Source organism: Podarcis muralis, chromosome 9 (genome assembly GCF_964188315.1).
Source record: "Podarcis muralis chromosome 9, rPodMur119.hap1.1, whole genome shotgun sequence".
NCBI classification, from domain to species: Eukaryota; Metazoa; Chordata; class Lepidosauria; order Squamata; family Lacertidae; genus Podarcis; species Podarcis muralis.
This window is the reverse complement of record NC_135663.1, coordinates 57,878,656-57,891,040: the sequence shown is the minus strand read 5'-3', so window position 1 is coordinate 57,891,040 and position 12,385 is coordinate 57,878,656. Positions and strand designations below refer to the sequence as shown.

At 43.2% G+C, this 12,385-nt stretch overlaps 1 long non-coding RNA gene across 1 annotated transcript; it reads right to left on the bottom strand.

The window, feature by feature from the left end:
• Nucleotides 1–552: 552 nt before the first annotated feature.
• LOC144328941 (uncharacterized) lies at nucleotides 553–9,638 on the bottom strand. Its single transcript, XR_013394323.1, has 2 exons — nucleotides 9,029–9,638; nucleotides 553–922 (listed from the first exon to the last, which is right to left on the bottom strand). It is a non-coding gene; the product is annotated as an uncharacterized LOC144328941 (long non-coding RNA).
• Between the last annotated feature and the right edge of the window lie 2,747 nt (nucleotides 9,639–12,385).

Genomic DNA, 12,385 nt, shown 5'->3' with positions numbered 1-12,385 from the left:
TCTAGCAATTTCTTCTCTTCAGCTATTTCCCCCCAATTTATTGACAATGATATGAGAGTTGTGCACTTCCAAGCAATTTAAAAATAACTCATCGAGCATGATCCTATTTGCTTAGTTTCAATGCAAGGATGACGGGAGCAAGGATTATTCTCTCCCCCCCTCCCCCCGTTGTAGTAAATTATTTATGGGAAAGTTGTTTTCCTTTTAACAAGTAAATCTTCCCGGACCAAATTGCATTAGGCCTCTTGAATTTCATAACGGGGTTATCCATGGATGCGTGCAGTGCTTCAAGGTAAGGTTCAAGTGTAATTGAGCTCATGCATTTGCACACTAAGAATCAAGAAGAAGGGGAAAGCAATTCAACACATAAAGAAAAATGATTGCTCTGCCTTGTCAAAGTCACACTTGGTAAAATTAGAATATGTAGATGTAAGCTTGTGGTTAGCCAATAGGGTCCTTTTTGAGGAGGGGTGATGTTTGGTGAGCCACAATTCCATGGCACGCTATTGGCCAGTGTTGGGGCTTCAGCTACTTTCCCCTTTCAACAACAACAACAACAACAACACTTTATTACGGTCGTAGACCAGCATAACCCCCTTTCAGATATAACCTTTTCCTTCTGCATTAGTTTCTGGGGGACCAGATAGCTCAGTTCGTAGAGCACGAGATTCTTAATCTCAGGGTTGTGAGTTTGAGCCCCGCGTCGAGCAAAATAATTCCTTCATCGCAGCGGGGTTGGACTAGATGACCCTGGTGGTCCCCCTCCAACTCTACAATTATATGGTTCTATGAAAACAAATAACCCTTTATAGGTGCCAACGTTGGCCTTTTGTCCACCAGTTGCTGATTGTCTGGTCAAGGGCAGTGTCGTCTGCATTCTGTTCTGCATTCTGCACATGGCCAGCGCTCTGTGAAACGTTGGCTGATATAATATAAAAGAACTTATATTTATTTCAAGCATGATATATTGTGCACATAGTTGGAGACACAAGAGCGATGCTGCTCTTTAAACAGCAAAACAGTGCATTCCACTGAAGCACAGCCTATCAAAGTACACAGCGCTTTACAAAATAATATAAGCGAAAATGACAGCACCATGTCCCAGGGAGCTTACAATCTAAAATCCGAAGTGTATAGAAGACAATAAAGGGTGATGGGAACATACAGCCCATAGACCTTTTGTGGCACTTGAGCGCTTACTAAAGAATCAAATTTTGTTTTAAGGGGATGTCCAGAGTAAATAGTCATAAGCATATACTTATAACAGACCTCCAGAACGAATTAAGTTCTTAACCCGAGGTACTATTTCTGGGTTAGTGGAGTCTGTAACCTGAAGCGTATGTAACCCGAGGTACCACTGTATATTTGTTTTGCAAGCTTTATCGATCTGATGTATTTTAATGATGATGGCCCAACATATATTTGCTGTTTTTATTGGTTTGTTGGATTTTAGCTGTTCATTAACCGCAGCTCTATTTGCACATTGCATTGGAAAGCTCTTTGGTCAAGCGGTTTGTCAAACTTCTAAATAAATAACAACAAAGCAAACTTAAAAACCAAGTGCAACTTGTCTCTAAAAGGTGACTGTCTGGGGCCTCCATACATGACAGCAAAGCAATGAAGAGGACCCTGGAAAATAACACTGGTAGAGAATTGATATTGCCAATTTCCCCCCGCCCCTCAGTTGCTTCTTTCTGTTCTGCTCTCATTTTTCCCTTGTGTTGGGCGGAGTGGGCTGTGTTTAATAACATAATTTGCATCAGCGAGTCCCCAATGACCAAGCTACTGAGGGCTGGGAGGAGATTAGCATGGTAATCTCATTCCAGAGGATAAAATTAGCAAAGATATTTCCCTGAATGGAGAGCTGCCATTGGCGAGCTGCCGTGCTTAGAATCAATTACTAAATTACTTTGAGCTCTAAGTCGACATTAACAGAAAAAAATTGCCATCGACCAAAGGGAAATAAGATCAAAAATATGTGATCATTAAATCTCTCGCTACTATTCGCAAATGTGGCACACAAGAACTGAACCAGAAATAAGGCACAATTTAATTTTTAACAGTAGCCCCTGTCATCGTTTCAGCCAGCACTCTCCATGTCTTGGAAGTATGTCTAGGGTACTTTTTCATCTTCAGATGAATAAACGTGAGAATAGAAAGGCAGTGGGGGCAGAATTCCTAAACGTTCTCCAACATCTATATTGGCACTAGCTTCTGATGTCCCTGGGCTAATTTCTATGTAACTAACGCTGTTCACTTAATTTTTATTTTCATACAAAATGTTTTTTGGGGTGGATAATCTAGCTCAGGGATGTGGGTGGTGCTGTGGGTTAAACTACAGAGCCTAGGACTTGCCGATCAGAAGGTTGGCAGTTCGAATCCCCGCAATGGGGTGAGCTCCCGTTGCTCGGTCCCTGCTCCTGCCAACCTAGCAGTTCGAAAGCACGTCAAAGTGCAAGTAGATAAATAGGTACTGCTCCGGCAGGAAGGTAAACAGCGTTTCCGTGCACTGCTCTGGTTCGCCAGAAGCGGCTTATTCATGCTGGCCACAAGACCTGGAAGCTGTATGCCAGCTCCCTCGGTCAATAAAGTGAGATGAGCACCGCAACCCAATAGTTGCCTTTGACTGGACTTAAATGTCCAGGGGTCCCTTTACCTTTACCTAATCTAGCTCAAGGCAGTGCAGCCCTACCACATTTTTTTTATCATTGCGATAATCCTGTTTGGTAGCTGTGGCATTGGCTCCTTGACTAATGCCAACTTTTCTAGGCAATATAAGAAGGGGCCAAATCTCTTAGACAAAACCAAATTTCCAGATCCATGTCCACTGAGGTCTAGGCCTGGAAAATGCTTTGATTGCCCTGTATGGTGACCTTTGCCTGGACGGAGCCAGCAGGGGCGTCCCTTGTCAATCCTCCTTGATCTCTCAACGGCTTTCAATGCCCTCCATCATGATATTCTTCTGCAGCAGCTGCCTGAGTTGGTAGTGAGCAGCACTCCTTTGTGGTGGTTCCAGTCCCACGTAGGTGACCATCTTCAGAGAGTAGCGCTGGGGAATTTTGTTCGGCCCCATGGAATGAGGGATGCCACAGGGTTTGATTTTTATCTCCCATGCAATTCAAAGTGTTGGTGCTGACCTTTAAAGCCCTAAATGGCCTCGGTCCAGTATACCTGAAGGAGTGTCTCCACTCCATCATTCAACCCAGACACTGAGGTCCAGCTCCGAGGGCCTTCTGTCGGTTCCCTCCCTGCGAGAAGTGAGGTTACAGCGAACCAGGCAGAGGGCCTTCTCGGTGGTGGCACCCGCCCTGTGGAATGCCCACTTATCAGATGTCAAGGATATAAACAACTATCTGACTCTTAGAAGACATCTGAAGGCAGCCCTGTTTAGGGAAGTTTTTAATGTTCAATGTTTTATTGTGTTTTTAATATTCTGCTGGGAGCTGCGCAGAGTGGCTGGGGAAACTCAGCCAGAAGGGCAGGGGTATAAATTATTATTATTATTATTATTATTATTATTATTATTATTATTATTAGCTACATGAAAGAGTAGGGTCATCCATAGCTTTGGACTGCATTGTCATCAATATGCTGACAACACAAGTTCTATTTCTTGTTTACATCTGCAAGGAGACCTGTGGATAAAGGGCAGTATATAAATTTAATATAAATTTATTTATTTATTTATTTATTTATTTATTTATTTATTTAAATAAATAAATAAATAAATAAATAAATAAATAAATAAAGTGTGACCGTGGATGGACTGGATGACAGCCAAGACACTGAAGTTTAATCCAGGGACGCAGGGGTATGCATACTCCTAAACATTTTGCGAATCTTTGTACTTTTGTCCATTTACTGTATTTCTTTTTCCCAATTTGAACTACAAAATGGTGATTTTTCTTGAGTCAAAATGAGACTACCCCTAAACATTTTTAAATGGAAAAAAGCGCCATTTAGGGGTATGCAAACCCCTGCGTCCCCCCCAGAAAAAAAGCACTGGCTATATCATTCTCTCATCCGCATGTAAATTTTTTAGGTTGTTTCTCCTTGTTCTTTATGTTTTTCACTTTCACTTTCCTGGGGGGGATAAGCAGCCAGTAATAAATATAATTATCATCTCAGGGCAGTGGCATACTTTAGGCTTTCAAATTTCAGCAGCGCCCCGTGCGATGTCAAAATCCAGAGCCCTCCCACCTCTCAGGTTCCCTTCTACAGCAGTCCCCTGTAGGGTGGGGCACAGGGTGATGGCACCGGTCATGCTACCCTAAAACTGCCTCTGCTTAGGGTCACCAGTTTGCTAGCGCCAGCTATGTTACCAATGGCTAGCATGCTCTTGCTCATTGGTACACTCATTGGGATGCGGGTGGCGCTGTGGTCTAAACCACTGAGTCTCTTGGGCTTGCCGATCAGAAGGTCGGCGGTTTGAATCCCCGCAACGGAATGAGCTCCTGTTGCTCTGTCCCAGCTCCTGCCAACCTAGCAGTTTGAAAGCACGTCAGTGCAAGTAGATAAATAGGTACTGCTGCAGTGGGAAGGTAAACAGCGTTTCCATGCACTCTGGCACTCATCACAGTCCTCCATGTGCCAGTAGTGCTTTAGTCATGCTAGCCACATGACCTGGAAAGCTGTCTGTGGACAAACACCAGCTCCCTCAGCCTGAAAGTGAGATGAGCGCTGCAACCCCACAGTCGCCTTTGACTGGACTTAAGCGTCCAGGGGTCCTTCACCTTTACCTTTTACCTTTTATAAAGGTAAAGCTAAAGGTACCCCTGCCTGTTAGGTCCAGTCGTGGAGGACTCTGGGGTTGCTCGCTCATCTTGCTCTATAGGCCAAGGGAGCCGGCGTTTGTCAACAGACAGCTTCCGGGTCATGTGGCCAGCATGACTAAGCCGCTTCTGGCGAACCAGAGCAGCGCACGGAAACACCGTTTACCTTCCTGCCAGAGTGGTACCTATTTATCTACTTGCACTTTGTCGTGCTTTCAAACTGCTAGGTGGGCAGGAGCAGGGACCGAGCAACGGGAGCTCACCCTGTCACGGGGATTCGAACTGCCAACCTTCTGATCGACAAGCCCTAGGCTCTGTGGTTTAGACCACAGCACCACCCACATCCCTGTTTACCTTTCATACTCTTGCTCAATTCCTATGCATCCCTGCAAGGTCTACTCAGGAAAACTCATTGACCCCTGCCTTTCTCCCTTACACACACAAAGCAGGTTTTTCTTTTGCTGATAATATTGCCATAGTTAAAAGAATTAAAATAAATAAATAGCAAATACGCTGCTGCTTTCCTGCAATTAATCTCACATGTCTCTCAGAGTGGACCTTTGGAACGCGCTGTATTTCAAGACATCTTAATGTGTTCTCCCCTCCCTGACCTCCGAACATGAAATTGGGACTTGAGTTTCTGGACTTGAACCCATAGAGGGGTCTTGAACTTGTGACCTGATGGACGTTAGGGCAGCCATTCCGTCTGTGTGCCACCATCCCGCTCTGCCCAAAGGGTCCGATTGCTGAGGGACCATCCATACCTACCAAGATAGCTTCTTAACCTTGATAGGCCAGAGAAGGTCAGGTGATACTCTGTGACATCCCTAAAAAGTTTCTGAATTGGATTTGCTACCTGATCTAAACAACGAGGAGACTTGGTCTTGCTTGTCATTTTTCCTTGCGCCTTCTCAACAGTTGCTTTGCTCCATTCTCAATCAAATAGCACAACCAGGTCTAGCATGTTATCACAAAGGTCCAAGCAGAGAATTTTAAACTCTGCCAATGTTTCAAATCAGAAGAGCGCTAAGCAGTCTATATTATCCTCATAATATACACCATCAGCTGTCAGATATAAGGAGGTCTTGAATTCAACCCTGCTGGGGGAAGCAGGGTCAACATCATTAACTATAGATTCTGTCCAGGGGTTTCCATATAGAGCCCTTGGGCAATGTGTCTGCCAGATAGATCTCTATAGATATGCATTGCTATAGGACCAGGAGGGGGCCCTCACACACTCATTAGTGATAGACAACAAGCTTTTGTTTCTTGGAAGGTTTACTGGAATTAACCGATTAGTGTCAACTTGACACAATATCTTTTGTCTCCGACGCCGTAGATCATTTTTGATGGTTTTATTGATGGAGTGTTGTCTAATGTAAATCGTACGGGGAGCTGGATTTAGATGAAGGAGGCCACATTTCTTACCGGAGAAGAAATTGAAAAAACCATTTATAAACGTATCCTTTAAAATGGCACGTTTTGTTGTCCTGCGCAGCAAGCCGCAATAAGAAGCCGGAGCGATCTTTCCTCCTCTTAAGGCAACAGCCACCCTGACGTTCATGGGGTCAAGATTGCAGCCAATGATAGTAACAGGAGCAATTAAGGGGTTTTAACATTGAAAAGCAGACAGTGTGTTCATAAATTGGACCCAGAAGCAGAGAGTCTTTCCATGGCAATTAGAAGCTAAACTAAGGAGAAGACAAGTTTGACAGATGTCCTTCACTAATATATTATCCTGTTGGATGAATGGGGTGGGTCGGCTACAAAGCATTCTTATCTCCTCCCCCCCCCCCCCGGCAGCCTTTAATACATTAAAAAGTGACTAATTTAGAAATAATATGGCATTTGCTCCAATGTGATCAATATAGAAGACCACACAGTAATTTGGGTTTCATACGGATTACGGGTATAATCCAGCCAAAATTAAGCATTTTCACTCCATTGGGGAAAAGTTAAGAGCGCACTTAGATTTCTCCCAAGCCATTGGTAGGCTTTAAAAGTTCTTAACTTTGGTTAAATTGTACCTTGTTATTATTTTTTTCATTTCATATTATTTATGATGGTTTGGTTTGGTTTTGATAATGTGCTTCTTTTCTAATCTGTGGTACAACCCATTGACAAAGACTGAATATTTAAAAGCACATTTTTGTGTGTGGAGATTTACGCTATTACATTCCAGGAAATTCAATTAAAAGTTGCAATAAACAAATTCTTCATCGTCACACATTTCATTATACAATTTCTATGAGAACAGAAATTGTATAGCATGTGCAATGGCGCAGAATCTATTTTCAGCAGCTCCTAACAGTTGGATTTTATATATTGACATGATATCATAAATAGGACCGTCAACCTGGTCCCATGAGAGCAACTCACAAGTAGAAGCAGACTTCCATGTACGCAGTGTTTTGTTCTGGATTAGGTCATGCACTGGTACATCACCCAAGATCTGGCACTGCCAACTTGGTGCCCGTGGGCACAAATGCACCCATAATGATTTCCCCTGATTCCTGTGAGACCCCTTTCTGCCTTTTCCCCTTCCTTTTCGAAGTGGGAAGGGATCAATCATAGCTTTAAAAGGTACACAGAGCAGAGACAGGCAGTGAGAAGAGCATTGCTTTCCCCCATTTGCTTTCAACTTTATGAACTTTTCCAAGCTGGGATCTGGAGCAGAACAGTCGAACAGGAGGAAGATAAAGCTCTCTGTAAAAATGCTGTTAAAAACAGATATGAAAGGTATGTTTGTGAGTAACAGCAGCAGCAACCAGACCAGATGCATTGAACAAGGGAGAGAAAGTCTGAATGGATCTGGGGCAGGCAGGATGGTGGAGGAGGGAAGAAACTAGGCAGTGAAGTGGGTCTATATTTGTATATTTGTCCATTCCCCCCCCCCAAGGAAAACGAGCAAAGTCCCAACTAAAGAAGAATGGCAACTTAAGCTGATGGAATATGCGCAGCTTGCGGACCTAACATATAGAATAACAGAGAACAAGAAGAACATACGTTTAGAGAAGATTGGAAAATGTTTATTGAATATATAGGGGGAGATTGTGTACACTTGAAAACGTTGGCAGCATTAAGATAAATTCAACAGTGCAAACAAGTTTTGTTGGATGCAATAATGGAATACATAATGGTTTAGTTTATGTAAAATATGCAGGGATTTATGATATGCAAAATGAACTGTGGAAAGAGAAGAAGGGAAGTCACTGATATTTTAAGGATGTTTAAATGAGTATTCTAAATTGTAAAACAGAAAATTTAATAAAACTTATATTGTGTGTGTGTGTGTGTGTGTGTGTGCGCGCGCGCGCATTTGTGCTTGTTCCTCTGAGATTGGGCCTGCATTTTCTCTCTGTGCTGGGCTGTGTTTTATTCTCTCTCACACACAGTTGGCTGTGCATGTTCTAAGCAGACTAGATGGGTTTATAGTAAAGGTAAAGGGACCCCTGACCATTGGGTCCAGTCGTGGCCGACTCTGGGGTTGCGGTGCTCATCTCGTTTTATTGGCCGAGGGAGCCGGCGTACAGCTTCTGAGTCATGTGGCCAGCATGACTAAGCCGCTTCTGGCTTAATGGAACACTGAAACCAGAGCAGCGCACGGAAACGCCGTTTACCTTCCTGCTGGAACGGTACCTATTTATCTACTTGCACTCTGACGTGCGTTCGAACTGCTAGGTTGGCAGGAGCAGGGACCGAGCAATGGGAGCTCACTCCGTTGAGGGGATTCAAACCGCCAACCTTCTGATCGGCAAGTCCTGGATGGGTTTATAAGGAACATCTAATGTTCAAGAGAAACATTATCTTGAATTGACCATTCACATATTAAGGGCTCATAGCAAAGAATTTATAGAGAGACGTTGCCAGTTATCTAGTAAGCATAGCCCCTGATGTTCAAACGATATTCAGCCAATGAAAACCTCTCCTGGACTCACCCCCAACTATGTGGGGTTGCAGCCCATGTTCTCATGATGGGGAAGTGCCATTCATATAGGACACCCGCTTGTGAGTCAATCACTAACAGACACAAATTAGTGGATCCTTCCCTTGAGTCTAGCCTAGAGCAATCTTGCGAGAACTGTCTCATGTGTGAACTGGCCATCTGCTTACATATTTGAAAAAAAATATTTGCCTTTATGCCACGACTACAGACCCATAACTTAATGATAATAATGTAGCCACAACTCTTTTCTCCTGCTCAAAATATTCAATATTTCTTCACAGCCCGCATCATTTTATAAATACATACATACCACAGGTTTTCTTGATGCTTCTGCTATAGATCTTTGTATTAGTTCTCTCTCTAGCCTGTTTCAGCAGCACTTTTCAATCCACTACCGGAAAATTCAATTAACGTGCTATTTACATTTCTGTTAGCCGGAGAAATGCCTGTAAACAAAGATCGAAAAATTTGTAGAGATGGTTAAAAACGTCTTAGGCAGAAATAGGCTTGTGGAGAGCCTTTCAGCACCTCTGTAGACATCTGCAGAATTCAACACATTTCTGTTGACCCCTAGCTTTATTTTAACAACCCACCTGCCAGATTTAAATGCATGCAATAGACGCTATTTCTAGACCACGTTGCTCCAAGAAAATCAATTGGTGCAATTGCCCCCGCCTTTCCTCTTTTATACCATGGGGTAAACAGATCACAATATAATCAATGATATCGGACGGGGGGGCGGTGTGGGATTCCGGTACTTTATCTTTCCACAGGAAATAATCCCATTTCATAAATTCATTAATAGACATGAATGGATGCAACATTTCTCCAATGAAAATAGGGATGCCCTATTCAACAACAACTATTCTACCTCACTCATCTGACCGGCTTGCCCCAGCCAGTCTGGGTGGCTTCCAATATATAATAATAATAATAATAATAATAATAATAATAATAATAATAATAACATTAAAAAACTAATAATAATAACAACAACAACAACAACAACAACAACAACAACAACAACAACATTAAAAAACTTCCCTATTCAGGACTGCCTTCAGATGTCTGCTAAAGGTTGTATCTCATCTCCTTGGCTCAGGAGTCGCATAACTTCATACCCACCAACATTTCTTCGACGAAAATAGGGACATCCCAAGGAAAAGCAGGACATTCCAGGATCCAATCAGAAACTGGGATGGCTTCTGTAAATCCAGGACTGTCCCTGGAAAATAGGGACACTTGGAGGGTCTGGTTTCCGAAGTTTTAGCTTTGCTTACTAAATACAAGTGAAATAAAAATAAGCTAAATTTGATTACTCTACAGAGCATAGGAGGGGAACCTCAGGCCTGGAGGGGCGGGGCATTGGAACTCTCCCAGCACACGCCCACTTTCTCCTCAGGCCACACCCCTCACGGACCATGCTTCACACCCAGAGTGTTTTTGCCTGGCTGGAATGCGTCCTTCAACTCTAATCTTGCTTCTTGCTTGTCAGGACAAAGGACAGAAAAGGCGGGCTTGAATGTATGTCAGAAGAACTATGTACCAAGGCAAAATTTCCATTTGTTGCTTTGAGCACTTTGGGCTCTGGTGATGCCTACCACTGGGACACGATCCTCAGAAGGTTGTGGCTCCTGATCTCAAAAGGGTTCCCTACCCCTGCACCAAACACCAGAAACTTTTCCGATGCAAACTGAAACTTCCTGATGCAGATTAACTAGAAAGGCTTCCAGAAAATGTCCAGTTCAAATGTATTTGGGCTATTCTGAAGCTCCCTAAAATGTCTGATAGGAGACTTACGTTTGATATTCCTGGATAGCAATTGGAATTTTTTTTTTGAGCGAAATTCCAGATTAAGGGACATACAGCTCAGTATTGAAGTATATTCTGCATCCCCCAAATCTTTCCTGTGTAAATACTACTAAACGTAGTTTAAGAACAGACATCCATAACTTTATTTACATGCCTGGGTAGGCTTGCTAAAGCTATGTTTATTTAGAAGACTTTATAAACCACTTATAAATCACTAAGCAGCAAACATAGAGCAATTTAAAACAATTATAATATACTTATCAAATCATACAAATGTTAATGCAAACAGAATTGATTAATTAATCAAGTAATCAGCTAGTATTCTGTTAAACAAGTGACGGCCGTGGAGAAAAGAGAAGTAAGCAGCAGTTAATTCTTAATACACCTTAATTTCCCTTTAAGTGAAGACAAGGGAGTAGGGGAGAATGAGTGCTAAGAAGTGGATTATTTTCTAAATTGGAACACCATTTAAAGGGCCAGGTGGTACTTCAGCCTTAGCAACAGAAACGTATTTAGCACAACAGACAAGGGCAAAACAACTGGAATTCGGGATTGTGAAAATGTTCCCATACAAATGCACTATACAGCTCATAATTTTGCCACGTTTTGACAGTTCCAGTGGAAAAATGAGTGGTTAAAGCGGGCCAAGTGACCTAGATTATTTATTTTTTTAAAGAAAAGTAAGACTGCTCTTAATAACGTGTTTTGCAGTGGGAGATATCATTCCACACACTTTAGCCATTGCCCTCTGATTTCTAGCAGGGCTCAAGGTATTTCGCTGTCAATATACCCCTATGGGCATAGCCAAGGGGAGCAGGGGGGGCAGCTGCCCCCCAGATCAATTAAAACAATAGAGATACTTAACTAACTGACCAATCACGTTACAAAAGTCCTGCCCCCCAACAAAAATCCTGACTATGCCCATGCCCCCCCTCAAATCTAGTCATAGTACAGAGTACTCCAAACAGGCATGCATGCACATAACTATTTTGGAAATTAAATATTTCATCTAAATAAACATAGATACATACATCCCCAACAGCAGAGAACTGGTCTACCCTTTCTGGTAAATCTAGTTACAAAATTGTAGTGAGTGCTGGTCTCAAATCAACTAATGCTCTTGGTCTCTCCGTCCATTGGTTTTCATTGGGTAAACCTACAGATCAACCCCTGGACGTTTAAGTCCAGCCAAGGGCGACTATGGGGTTGTGGCGCTCATCTCGCTTTCAGGCCGAGGGAGCTGGTGTTTGTCCGCAGACAGCTTTCTGGGTCATGTGGCCAGCAGGACTAAACCGCTACTCGTGCAACGGGACACCGTGACGGAAACCAGAGAGCACGGAAATGCTGTTTACCTTCCCACTGCAGTGATACCTGTTTATTTACTTGCACTGGCGTGCTTTCGAACTGCTAGGTTGGCAGGAGCTGGGATACAGCAACGGGAGCTCACCCCGTGCGGGGATTTGAACTGCCGACCTTCGGATCGGCAAGCCCAAGAGACTCAGTGGTTTGGACCACAGTGCCACCTGCGTCAGGCTATGGGGAGCGCTGCAACCCCATAGTCGCCTTTGACTGGACTTAACCATCCAGGGGTCCTTTACCTTTTACCTTAGCTACCACCCCAATGTAAACCATTTTTTAAAGGAATGGAATGGTGAGACACAAATGTGATAGGTCAACAAATCTAATGCGTTCTAAATTTAGGGGTTGCGTTTATTCCACGTGAGTTAATCTCAGACAGAAGACTCGTTTTGCAGGCCACTAGCATTTTAAAGTTATTTTCTGCTACTGACTCCAATGGAGCTACCAGGGCAGGACTTAGGAGGGTCCTCAAACACAACAGGGCTGGCCTGCCACA